This window comes from Lactuca sativa, chromosome 5, assembly GCF_002870075.4.
Source record: "Lactuca sativa cultivar Salinas chromosome 5, Lsat_Salinas_v11, whole genome shotgun sequence".
Taxonomy (NCBI): domain Eukaryota; kingdom Viridiplantae; phylum Streptophyta; class Magnoliopsida; order Asterales; family Asteraceae; genus Lactuca; species Lactuca sativa.
Window position 1 is genome coordinate 158,216,955 of NC_056627.2, and position 14,888 is coordinate 158,231,842.

Genomic DNA, 14,888 nt, shown 5'->3' on the forward strand with positions numbered 1-14,888 from the left:
GATATCAAAGAAGATTCTGTCAACGACCTTGTCATAGTGAGCGGTCGCAAAGATCTGTGACAAGAACTCCATTGGAACAGATTCAGCTCTTGTAAGTGCAGGAGCAATCGGGGAAAACTTCAAACACTCGATAATGGGGAACATGAAGGCGTCGTAAGCATGAGGGGTTAAATCGATGATTAGGCTTTGTTGTGGGCGAATGGGCAAAATGTGGGATGTTGCGTGAACAGAAGATGAATCTGCCATTGCTTGGAGAAAGTAGAGAAGATGATGAACAGTGAAGGTGTAGGTATTTCTTGCGCTCTAGGAATTTGAATTTCAGTAAAGAGGTAAACGGTGGAGGATGTTGCCTTTTATACTGTGGTGTAAGGAGAGAGAAAAATCTTCCCAAATCTTCTATTGAAAAACGAAGGGTTTTTCCAGAGTTAAATGATGCGTGACAGTTGGGGTTGCCGATGATCACGCATGAGAGAGAATGTTAGGTCCCTAATAACACGCCTTCCCATCAGGCGCCGTTTGGAGACGAGACGATTTAGATTTACACGCGCCCCTCTTGCGTCGTTTGGAGATTAAACGGTTCCGATTCGCACGCTTTCCCTTTTAGCGCCGTTTGAAATCAAATCGATTAGACTCCCGCCTGAGTCAGCATGTCTTCATCTTATCCCTTTAAATTGTAACGGCATCTTTTGAAAAATGCCCACACGTGGATTAAAATCAAGCACAGCCTTTAATCAACTGCCAATCCAAGTAAAATGCCTTGTGATTAATAGAACCTGAATTTAGGAAAATCAAAGATTTTCATGCTTAGGGTGTAAAAGAAAAGAAATAAAGCAATATTTTTGGGAAAATATGTGATGTCAATTAAGACACGAAACAAATGATCCCGGGCACGAATCTCTTCCTTCAAAGTCAAGAGAGACCTTAAAGTGTTTGTGTGGTTTCCCATTGAATAACGATCAAGCACTTATTAAGAAGTGTTAAAAGGCTTCTTTTAACTAGGCTTATTAGGGTGGCTTTCGCTCCGATTCAAACTTCCTAATCTTGATATAAGATAGAAAGCGAACGAAGTACTTGTGAGACCGGTGTAGTCTATTGAACAAGTAGGTTGGAGATAATTTAATTTAGCTAGGAAATATATATATATATATATATATATATATATATATATATATATATATATATATATATATATATATATATATATATATATATATAAAATCTCAAAAAAAAATTAAAACTGGATCCCAAGGGAAGAAATGTTATTGGTGTTAACAATTTCATAGGAATCACACAAAAGAAAATTTTGAGATTTCAAGGAGATACGTCCGTCAATGCATTAGTGAAAACTAGAGCAAATTAATTGTTCACCATCAATTCGTATTGGTATTGAATTTTGGGTTTAACTTAGATCGTCATGGCACGAAACTAAGATCATGAACACAGTAATTGTGTAACCATAAACCTCAGTGGTAATTTCTGAGAGTCTCAAGGGTTACGTTTGTGAAACAGATGTGATGAAGAAATGCAATTTAGATGGCGTAAGAAATCAAAGTACCTCTGCTGTGAAAAATATGACCAAGCAGAAAACTCTTATCCCATGTGAGAAGAGATTTAGGTAGCTCATGATTAGAATAAATAAGAAAGCCTAATTGGGAAGACAAGGTTTGTTTATACCAAGTCAGTAAGGCCTATTATTCAGAATCAGGTGAGGCTTTGGACACATACAGCAGCATGCTTCTAGGGACACTTAGCTAATTCAATAATTTCCCCATAAACAAACACACCCAAAAAAATTAAAGCCTAAAAGAAAATAAAGAACAAAGTATTTTTGGAGTTTTTGAATTTAAAAAAATATTTTTGGAATTTTTAATAAAAATAAAAATAAAAAAATAAAAGTGAAATAAATAAAAAAAAACAGAGAAAGAGAAAAAAAATATTGGAACCGAACCCGAGCGTTCGGTTTATTTCGGTTGTGAAAAACTTTGGAACCGAACCCGAGCGTTCGGTCTATTTCGGGTGAGAAAAATTTTGGAACCGCACCCGAACGTTCGGTATATTTCGGTTGCCAAAGAAAATAGGTTTAACAAAGAGAATAACTTTGACAATAAGATAAATGCATTTGGAACAATTATACATAAGATCTACAACCAAGAAAACTACCTTTGATTGATGAGCGAAAAGCAGATTATTCAACCGAACCCGAGTGTTCGGTTGATTTCGGTACATAAGTACAAGACCCGAACCCGAACGTTCGGTCTATTTCGCTTCTTACTTTTGAGTTTGAGAGGTAATGTTTGGTACTGACTCCGATTCCATCATACCTAGCCCTTGTAGAATTTTGTTGAACGATGCTTCAGGAAGAGCTTTGGTGAAGATGTCAGCCAGTTGATCAGTGGTTCGAACAAAATGAATTTCGACGTTCCCATCTTCCACATGATCCTTAATGAAGTGATACCTCAGTGCTATGTGCTTAGTCTTTGAGTGTTGCACTGGGTTATGACATATCCTAATTGCACTCTCTGACTCGCAATATAGTGGGATCTTTTTCATATTGAGTCCATAATCCCGGAGTTGACTTGGGATCCAAATCACTTGAGAAGTACAGGAGGCAGCTGCGATGTATTCTGCTTCAGCGGTAGATAGAGATACACATGTTTGTTTCTTTGATTGCCAACTAACCAACTTCCCGTCTAGGAATTGGCAGCCTCCCGTGGTGCTTTTCCTGTCTAGTCCACAACCTCCAAGGTCTGCATCTAAGTATGCTTGAACGAAGAAGCCTGAGTTGGATGGATACCATAGGCCTAAAGAGGTAGTTCGCTTGATATAACGGAGTATGTTCTTCACTGCAAGCATATGAGGTTCACGTGGATTCGCCTGAAATCTAGCATAGTAACAAATAGAGAACATTATATCAGGCCTGCTAGCAGTAAGATACATCAGTGAACCGATCATCTGGCGATATAGCGTAATATCAACTGCCGGCTTATCCAATGATGGAGTAAGCTTGGTGCCGAACGCCATTAGAACTTTAACCTTTGAATCTCCCATCATGCCAAATTTTGCGAGGAGAGTCTTCGTGTAAGCTTCCTGATTAATAAAGATGCCTTCAGGTCCCTGTCTAATGTTTAAACCAAGGAAAAAGTTAATTGGACCCATTGAGCTCATTTCAAATTTAGTCTCCATCAGCTTTCTGAATTCAGCTGTTAAGCTAGGATTCGTTGAGCCAAAGATGATAACATCGACATTGATAGGTTAAAATAACAAACGTGAAGATCGATTAGATCTATGAAACAGGTATTACGATGAACTCAAAAAAATGAATAAAACAAGAGTGGATCAAAATATGTCGAATGATTAGATCAAACAATCCTCAGCAGAGCTCGACTAAGAACTTCCACTGTAGAGGATTTAGGGTTACAAGAACGATAATAATAAACTTCTGAATAATGCTCTGATTGTTCTATTCTATCGTTAACCTAAGATGCATGCAAGCACCTATATTTATATTCAACCCTACTAAACTCACGGATGGACAGGCCCATACCGGAGATACAAAAATGGACTAGCTAACGAGCCCAATAGACGCAACACTTAATACAAAACACGACCCAACAATCTCCCCCTTTGCGTCAAATTGGAGCGAGACTACTTCTTCTTCGGGCCAGCAGCGGGAGCCTTCTTTACAGTATCAAACAGACGTGTGGGAAGTGTGGGAAGGGTCACACCGGAGTTTGTAGATCCGTTGGTGCGTGCCGCAAGTGTAGAAGAGAGGGGCATTACGCAAGGGATTGCCGCCAGTCAGCCACGGTTCAAGATATGAGGACTTGTTACCAGTGTCATCAGGTTGGTCACATGAGGGCCAACTGTCCACATCTTGCTGCAGGACCGGTGCAGGCTCCAGCACCGGCTACTTTGAGGATTGCGGGTGGAGGTCAGGGTGGAGCAGAGCCCCCGAGGGCTCAGGAGCGTGCTTTCCAGCTTATAGCAGATGAGGTCAGGGCTGAGCCGAATACAGCTGCGGGTATGTTTCCTTCTTGATGTCTTCTTATCTTATGGTTGTTATGGAGTATTATATCTGCTAGTCTCGATCGCTTAATTCATGGTATTGTATTCGTTCGATCTTTCGGGTTTATGGTAGTATTGAGGGGTCGGTAGTTAGGGGATTGAAAACAGTTAGCAACCAAGGAATTGATGGTCAGAATTTGGTTGTATGGTTTTGTTGTCGGGTATAGCAATTGTGTTTTGAGAAGTGTTCAGCGGGGAGTCGAACTACCTTAGATTTCGAGATGCGTGATGCCGGAACGTGGTTTTGTGGAGGTTGCTCGTTTAGAATCAGTTCAAGTATAAGGGAATTTGTTGAGTAAGTGATGTCAGTTGGGTCACCGGTGGTTGGTAGTCAGTGCTCTAAGTGGGGAGAATTAGAAAATTCTCAGGAGGATCGACAAGTATTTGAGGTTGATTAGCTGTTTGGGATTCAACAGTGTTTCAGTTAGCAAAGAGTGTGGGCTGGTATGAGTAAGTGGCAGATGAGTGGGGCGGGTTACATACCAAGGATGGGCCTAGGGATAGGCCAGGATTCGAGTATAAGGAATGGAATTAGAGTTCGGAACCCCCAAGTGGGCTAGAATAGTATGTACGGGAGAGATTTCCGGAAGGAATGGTTCAGGGTGACGTAAGACAGTTTTGAGCGGTCCGGACAGACTGAAGGCCTGTGGGCGTACCAGTCAGGCCGAAGGCTCGGGGAACGGTCCAGACAGGCTGAAGGCCCAGGAGGGCGGTCCAGACATGCTGAAGGTTCCGAGAGTGTTCCAGATAGGCTGAAGGCCTGGTAAGGCGGTCCAGCCATGCTGAAGACTCTGTATGTGTTAGTGGATCGGTTCGAGGAGTGAGAAAAGGCGTCACCATGGGATGATAATTGATATGGTCTGGCCCCAAGTATTGATCATGTTAGTGGAAGGTAGTGCATGGACCCGAGATTCCTTGCAAGCAGATTCAGAGTTTATGGAAGTTCGAGAATAGCAGTTGATCTACATGGATAATGTAGAATGAAGTTTAGCTCAGTGGCACGTGCAGGTGCAGTAAGGGTTGTTGAGTGGATTTCCTGGAAAGGAAAGTCATGTAGCTCCATAAGGAGCATGGGTACTCCAAAAGAGGAGGAAGTGGGGTAAGTGGATTATCGGCAGTACTTCAGCTATTGGTAGTAAGTACTGCAATAGTACCAGTGGTATGGGAACACATCCGGGTTGGGTGTCTATTGAGGTTACGGAAGGATTTCCGGTAGTGTAGAACCAGAAGAGTTCGGAGGGGATGCAAGGATGGAGCCTTGGATTTTCCAATATGGTTGTGATCAGGAAGTTATGTATGTAGCGGTAATTCTTCATGGGGATGTGTGAAGGTATCGTCAGTGTGTCGGGTTTCCAGCACGAGGATGTTAGAGCAGGTTCGGCATGCGTATGTGTCTGCAAGGGAAAGCTCATGGGAGTTGCTTAGGAGCTGAAGGATGTTCCATCCTGTCAGCTCGGAAAGAAACGAGTTGGTTTCGGAAAGGAAAGCGGGATGAGTCCCAAAAGTGAATTCGATAAAAGATATGCCAGTCAAGGAAAGGGGTAGCAGCTTGGTACCGGGTCAGGACCCGGTGGTCCAGGGTGATGTCTAGCTTTGTAAGGGTCAAGTGATTGTTGTGATTTGGGGCAATGGAAGTATCATCGGGCGATCATTGGTTAATGAGGGTTGTTATCAGAGAAAGAAGTCGGTGGCCGACTTGAATCAGTTGTCGAAACTCTAGGAGAGAAGAGTTGGACTTTATAGAGGTTCGATAGCAGCGATCGGAGGAACCTGGGTCGGTCGATACCAGGAGGTGCATTGTGGGAGTATTATCGGGAATTGTGTGCTGTAGTAGGCTTTGAGGACGAAGCCTAATCTAAGTGGGGGAGAATTGTAACACCCCGAGTTCAGAAGTGCAAGTTCATGGTTCTTAGTGTAAATGAGGAAGGCCGACTCGGCGAGTCGATGGATAGACTCGGCGAGTCGATGGATAGACTCGGCGAGTCGATGGATAGACTCAGCGAGTCGAGTCGCGATTCTGGTCACGCGTTAAGTGACCAACTCGGCGAGTCGGAGGCTGGACTCGGCGAGTTGGTGCTGGAATGAGAAAAACCCTAATTCGGAGTTTGTGCCATATATAAAGAACATAATACCCTCTCTTCAGCCTCTCTACATTCCCTTTGAGTCCCAAAAACCCTAATAGCCGTGAGTGAGAGATTGGAGAGTGTTTGGAGCTTTGAGAAGTGAGTTTGGTGGAGGAGACTTGAAGAGCAAGAGGCAACCATCAAGGATTTCGTGTGGATCCAGAACCCACTCCAGTTTGGGACACATTTGTGAGGTATTAAGCTGTTACCTTGACCTTTTCTTCTAGAATCATTCATATGTGGAGGCTAGGGTTCTCCTTGCTTAAGGGAAATGTTAAAAAAGCTAGATCTGAAGCTGAAACTTCAGATCTGAACCTCTTTGGAGTCCTAAGTTCATAAAGTTTCAGTCCTTGGATGATTGGTGAAGCCCCTTTTGTCTAAAACCCAAGCCCTAGTGTGTTTTGAGTTTATATCTCCTTGATATCACGTAAAGTTTGCAACTTTATGTGAGGGATAGCTTGAAGAAGGATAGATCTATGGATTTGAGTCGTGGATTGGGAGTTTCTGAGTATAGGGACTCGACGAGTTAGCGGGTTGACTCGGCGAGTAGAGTCAGTCAGGAAGGTTGACTTTGACTGAGGACTTTGACTTTGACCAAAAGTTGACCAGTAGACTTCCAGGGGTATTTTGGTAATTATTGGTATTTATTGAGTTTAGTCTTTTGGTATTGATCAATGGTGGAGTTCGTGTCAGAGGTTGGAGCAGCGTGATCTTATCTTTTCAGTCAGCAGTTGCGAGGTGAGTTATCCTCACTATATCAACAGGGTCTATGGCACCAAGGCCATCCCTTTTATCGGATGGAAATTCGGGTAGTTGTTACGTTATTGCTTTGCTATGTGTTTGCATCCTGGTAGTTAGGATGGTGTATGTGAGAGACCTGGTTAAGGTCAGAATCCTGGTATATAGGATGATATTATGTTAGTGACTGGTTAGGTCGATATCCTAGTTAGAGTATGCTATGTATGTGATCTACTAGATCGGTTGGTTAGTGATGAATTGTTATATGATTATATGTTTAAGTGCACATGGCTGGTTGACTGGGGTTGGGTTGAGGTGGGTCCTGCTTTGTGCTGTAGGCCAACATACCCAGGGCGGATCGGATATTCTGAAGGCCCAGCGAGCGGTCCGGATAGGACGTATTCCCCACAAGGGTGGATCAGACGTGCCGAGGCTCGGAGAGTGGACCAGGCTGACTGAAGGCCCGGTGCGGGCGGACCAGTCATACTGAAGACTTAGAGAGTGGACCAGGTGGGTTGAAGGCTCGATGCGGGCGGACCAACCACACTGCAGACTCGATATATATGGCTAGACTCGGAGGGTGGACCAGGTGGACTGAAGCCCCGGTGCGGCGGACCAGTCACACAGTAGACCCGAAGTGCATGGCTGTTCTGTTATGATATGACATGTTATGTGTATGGTATATGTGGTTGGTATTTTGGGGGTATCTCACTAAGCTTTCGGGCTTACAGTTGTGGTTTAACGTTTCAGTTACTTCAGGAGACCGTGGCAAGGCAAAGGCGTGATCGTACCGCTCCTCATGTTTTTGTTTTATGATATGGTTCTGGGAATACTCTGATAATAAATGTATTGAAAACCTTTTTGTAATAACTTGATGATATTGGGTTGTTTTTAAAAATATTAAATTGGTTGGAATTTTTAGAGCGTTACACAAACCCCTTGAAGAGCATGTCACAACAATTAATTGTCTAGATCATAGATAAAAAATCATTAGATTATATCATTCATTTTCCGAATATATATATATATATATATATATATATATATATATATATATATATATATATATATATATATATATAGATATAATCAATTTAGTGTTCTCTTGTTGCATGATCATCGTAATGGTCGCTCATTAATTGTTAATGCTAGGAAAGCTGAACAAGATAAGTTGTAACATTAGAATTCAGTAACCAACTAAATATTCCATTGCATTAAAGAAATCAATCACAGGGAATACGTGATTCGAAGCTAAATGAAAGTACTCTTTAATCTTGATTCAAAATCGTTATCTGTTTTGCTTGTATTTAGCTTAAGTAATCGTAGTTAATTAATTGCTTTTAATTGATTATTTAAGTTTCTGAACTTGTAAAAACAAACCCCCCCCCCCCCCCCCCAATTTATAGTATTTCCTTGGTTTAATTAGTAGAAGTAGTTTTTATTGAAATCATACTCTTTCCCCTATTGTTCGACGCCCTTTCTTACCTTTAACTATATTATTTTGCGACCATGTATATTTCTTATTTAACTATATAATTTTGCGACTATGTACTTTGCTTATTTGTGTTTTAAACTATTTAAGGTTTGATATTAATTATAAATAATAAAACTTGTAGTAAATCACACATCAACCATGCTATCCAATATGTACATATATAGACTCAATAAATGTAAAGGAGCTATATGGAATATCTTATTAAGCATATTGAATAAATGTAAATATGTAGACTCAAAAAATGTAAAAGAGTTATTTGACAGAACGCAATAAGAAAACTCTTGAACAAATGTCAATCCCAACAAATGAAAAAAATGACATTCACTCAAAGGAAAAAAAAATGATTAACTTAGATATACCTTTCAATTTTTTTAGAATCTCCATAACATCACCGGAGAAGCTCGTTTGAACTTTTTAGGTCTGGAACTCAAAATCGGAACTTTGTTACTCTATCAGAAAACACCACCAGATTTATCTCCATCAAATCCTTTCTCTTGTTGTTCCTTGACATTCAATGAAGATTATATCAACAACTACAAATATGGATCTACTTTTCCTTATCTCTACACCCTTAATCAGATTTGTTGGACATGTTCTCCGAAATCTATCTAACGATCCAAATATGAAACTAGTAGAGTGGAGGTCATCTTGATCTTGGCAAGTACTTGCATATAAGCACACATTTGACCTCCATCTTCCTCTTACAATTATATCATCACATCTGTCATCGACGTTTCAAATCACTGGAGACAACAATGATATGTAGTAACGATGGAGGAAATAACGGTCTAAGACGGTGGCAGAACATCGGTCCTATGGTCGATGATTTAGTCAGGTTCGACAGAAATGGCAGATACGGAGGTGGTAACAGGGCGACATCACTGGTGATGGTAAAGGTTTGGTTGTGATGAAGATGACGAATAAGGTTGTTCAACATTGTTTTCATCATATATGTATTTTCGTTGGTGGTAGGGTAGCGATAGGGGAGAAGGGAGCCGGAGGTGGCAGAAGTCGTCGGAGGAAACGTGTAATGTCCCAAAAATCAAGACAAATTTTTTTTATTTTTTTGATTAATAAAACCATTTTTCAAAACATGTTCCTAAAACCATCATAGGATCAAAGTATAACCAAAACATCCAAATACATCATAGTCAAATAAAATGTGGAACAATGTGGTGTGTGCGATGCGATCATCCCGCGCTCTTGCCTATGGATCCAGAAGTACCTGAAACATAAACTGAAAACCATAAGCACGAAGCTTAGTGAGTTCCCAAAATACCGCATACCGTAATATTTGTCAGCTCAAGGTTGTGACGGGTCTATTTCACCCCCGAGTTTATTGCAACTCATGTGTCGGCCCAAGCCGTATCGGGTCTATTTCACCCCCTAGTCTAGTTCAACTCATATGTCAGCATAAGGCTGTACCGGGTCTATTTCACGCCACATACATATAGCAAAAGGCACAAAGGTATATAACACATACAACAGGAGTCGCAGAGACTACAAGAACATAACATATCCTAGTGTCCTAGAGTAAAGTGAACAAACTCAGTTGATGCTGGCATGATAACTGTTATATGAAAATTCCGCTAACAGAAGATATGTATCCCAACTCCCGCTGAAATCCAGAACGCATGCCCACAACATGTCCTCCAATGTCTGTATGGTCCACTCACTTTGACTATTTGTTTGTGGGTGAAAGGTCGTTCTGAAGTGCAGATGAGTACCTAACTCCTCGTGAAATTTCTTCTAAAATTTGGAGGTGAAGTGGAAATCCATGTCTGTAACCACGAAAATTGGCACCCCATGCCGTGCTACAACCTCCCTGATGTAGATGTCGGCCAACTTTTCCACAGAGATAATCTCCTGAATAGGATTGCAATATCAGCTCTTGGTCAATCGATCCACGATGACCCATAATGAATCCACCCCATGATCCATCCGAGGTAATTTGATGCTAAAATACATCGTAATCTCTTCCCATTTCCAGACATGAATATTTAACGGATCCATCTTGTCGTGAGGTCGTTGATGCTTGACCTTGATTTTCCTTCAAGTCAGGCACCTCTCCATATACCAAGCTACGTCCCACTTCATACATGGTCACCAATAATTGGGACGGAGATCTTTATACATCTTTGTTGCTCCGGGATGAATAGAGAATCTCGACTTGTGCATATCCTCCATGAAAACCTGTCGTACACCACCCCAGTAAGGAACCCACACCCTCTGATGGATAGTCAATAACCCACGACTATCATAATCAAAGGAAGCCACCTGACCCACTATGCGCTCACTCTTCCGGTGGCTTCATATGCTCAACCTAAGCCTCTCAAATCTGTTCCAAAAGTGGATTAATCACTATCATCCTCATACAAATATCCCTTATTGGAGTCGCGATCACCTTGCTGCTAAGAGCATCGGCAACCACATAGGCCTTCCCCAGATGGCAAAGGATCTCATAATCGTAATCCTTCACCACATCCAACCACCTACGCTGCCTCATGTTCATATTCGGCTGATCCATCAAATACCTCAAGCTCTTGTGATCCGTGTAAATAGTAAAACGGACCCCATAGAGGTAATGTCGCCAAATCTTGAGGGAGAACACTATAGTCCCCAGATCCATATCATGCGATAGTTCGTCTCATGAGGCTTCAGCTACCTCAAAGTGTAAGAAATAATGCGGCCCCTCTACATCAGAAATACACCCAAACTCGAGATCGACGCATCACAATAAACCACAAAATTCTCAACACCCTCCGAGAGGGTCAGAATCGGACCTCACAAAAAGTGACAATATTCTTCATCAACCGAGTTAGAGGAACCGATATCTTGGAGAAATCCTCAATGAACCTCCAGTAGTAACCTATGAACCCAAGGAAACTCCGAATCTCAAATGGAGACCTCAGCACCTCCTAACTCATTACAACCTCGACCTTGGTTGGATCGACCAGAATATCGTTCTGGTTGACAAGGTGCCCCAGAAACTGCACCTCGCGTAACTAGAACTCACACTTGGAGAATTTCACATACAAAATCTCTCCCTACTCAAGGTCTCCAATAACTCCCTCATATGCTCCTCATGCAGCTCCCGAGTCTTAGAATAGACCAAGATATCATTTATAAACACAATCACCGATCGATCGATCGTCGGCTTGCATACGCGGTTCATGACGTCCATGAACACGGTAAAAGAACTGGTGAGCCCCAAAGGGCATCACCATGAACTCGTAATGACCATAACGAGTCTGAAAGGCCGTCTTCTGCACATCATCCTCTCTGACCCTCATCTGATGATAACCATGATGGGTTTTGAGCATTCTAACACTCATATGGTGTACATGCAACCCTAGAAACCTTGGATCTATGCTTTCTCTATTACACATGCAAATGTGATTTTTCTAAGGTTCTCATCCTAACTAACATATTATAGGGTACTTGTAATATAAAAATTAGTAGGATGACAAACCTTTTTCTTGTGGTTGATTCTTTGGAGCTTCAAGAGCCTAGCACCGATAATGTGGATGCCTCAAGTGGAATCACAAATCACCAAAACACCTTGGAAAAATTTGAGAGAAGAGTAATCACACTAGAAATTGGCCCACTCTTATTCACTCACACACTTAAGTCATTTCTTGTGCCGAAGACCTCTTTATATAGTATGGAGGATTAGGGTTACATTCATGTAAACCCTAATACCCATGACCTTTCATTTCCATAGGATCCATGGGTTAAAAACTTCATGGACTATCCATGCAAGCTTAGCCCATCCTAAGTGAACTTCGCACATTCTATATATATATATATATATATATATATATATATATATATATATATATATATATATATATATATATATATATATATATATATATATATATATATGTGTGTGTGTGTGTGTGTGTGTGTGTGTATATATATATATATATATATATATATATATATATATATATATATATATATATATATAAGAGTCCATATTTAATTAGTTCCTTTTTTATCACTAAATTAATTCTTGATCAATACTAATTAAATAATATGATTTCATATTAATATATTATAACTTATAATATATTAATAAACCATAGACATACTATTCTCAAAAGACTATCCATACAAATTGTTCTGGTGAAGTGCAACCCAAATGGATCATGCTACTCTCGGGTCGAGTACATACCAATAATAGTTATGGGCTTAAACATCTAATCCAACAGTCTCCCACTTGGATAAGTCTAAAACTATTATTCAAGTATGAATCCAAGATCCCGACTAGCAATCGTAGCTCTTAAAGCCGTTGTCGAACTCTAACCTAGTCAAATGACGTGTCCATTAGATAAGGGATCATATATTCCTCCATTCTAGATATCATATTTTGACAACCCGAAATTTCCATTCCGTACAAACCATATCAAGTCAATAGAGGTTAAAAACAGTTACAGTGAAATTCCAGACTTTTGGGTATAAGTTTGAGTATTTCAGGATTTACACTTAAGGAGATATCAGGAGAGTGGATGCACTAGGGTTTTGTGCAACTCTGTTATTTCAAAACCCTATGATATTAGAGTTCATTTCGTGAATAAAATATTTTCTGCCAAAAATCCCAGGACTATATGTAGGATTCTGAACCATATTTATTCATTAGTTAAATTTCCAACTAGAGAAAAGCCAAATTCTCTCTCAAGGATCTTCGGACTTTCGTTCCAGAAAGTGAGTACTATCTAGTGTTGTTTTAAAGCTTCTTATATGCTTAATACACTAGAAATCATAGGAAAACACTAAGATCCGAGAGTTTACCGCCCAAGAACACCTTGGGGAGTAAACTTTTTTATAAGGGCCAAAGTGTGCCCAATGTCCCTCCAAGACTTGGAACTCTACCTAGAAACTACCATGACATGTTTAGACCACAAAAAGCATTAAGAAACAAAGTCTAGAAGTGAGTTCACGGCCAAGGATGTTCTTGGGCCGTGAACTCCATTTTTAGGTGCCAAAACACCCTAAAAGCCTTCCCTAAGCCATGAGACTAGTTTATACATGTACCCTAATGAGTTTAGGACTAGCAAACACCATAAGAACACCAAGAGTAAGGTGTTCACGGCCCATGAAGTTCCAGGGCCGTGAACTCCAAACAATAGTGTCATATGGTGCTATAAACTCTTCTAAAGCCTTGTACACTAGCATAGTTTAGTTCCTAGTTAAATTAGGGACTTGAAAACACCACAAACACCCTCCCAAGGGAGATTACGACCGTAATCTCCAAGGGATATGGTCCCAGGGCCGTAAACTCCTAAAAGGAGTTATATAATGCCCTAAACTCTTCCATAGACCAAGCCATTAAGTAGGAATGCTTCTTAGGGTCTTGTAGAGCATCAAACACAAAATGGGCATATAAGTGTGAGCTTACGGTCGTAAACTCATGAGTTTACGACCGTAAACTCCTTTGGTAGTGTCATTAGAGCCGTGAACCTCATGGTGGAGTTTTCCTTGAGCCCTACACATAATAGCTTTCCCTACAAACACTTAGATGCACTCCTAGAGGCTAATAACACTTGATAAAGGTGTTTAGCATGTCCTAGGGTGTCTTGATTAGTTATTAGTTGTTTATAGACTAATTTGGTACATATATGTGATATTATATGTTAACTAGGATCATAGAGTGTGTACAAGACTTCGCTTGACACCTAGCCATCCTACCTCTTCAGTTCATCCGTACCACTCACAACAGGTGAGTTCATACCCCTTAATCAATGTTTTAAATGTTTTTAAATGTTTTATGGGGGGATACAAGTAGAATCATGCTAGTTATTATATCAATCACATGTGATTAATAAGCAACATTTAAATGATTTGCTACTCATTAGCCGTTTTACCAAACAGTTTTCTTCACATGATTTTCATAAACGTTTTATATGTTTAAAACTCCTTATTAAACTATTCATTATACACTGTATGTTTCATTTCAAACTCATTTATAATTATGTTTCAAACAAATGTTTCTATATACTTAAACTGTTTTATCAAACACATGCTTTCAACCCGTTTTATGGATTGACATCAAGTCGATCTTTTCTTAGATAGAAATCATGTTCAAAAGGTTTTACAAAACTTATTTTATGCTTTTATATTGTAAATTGCATGCCTATATATGTATAGTTATATAAGAAATGCTGAAAGGACTTAGGAAGGCTATCCACCCTATTTCCTGTTAGCGCTTGAGATGTGGTCTGGTGGGATATTGGGTACCCGTCCGAAGGTCGTTTAAATATTAGTTATATATCATGTGTACATATATAGTCATAAATTTTCTTCCAGTTCATTCAATACCCTTGGGTAGCAAGGGTATACATCCATGTTCATACGTACCAGTTATATTACTAGTAAGCTACCATATGGGTAGTTTAGGGAGATATTAGAACCATTACTAGAACGAGATATCATACAATGAGTCAGTTCATTCATGAGTCAAT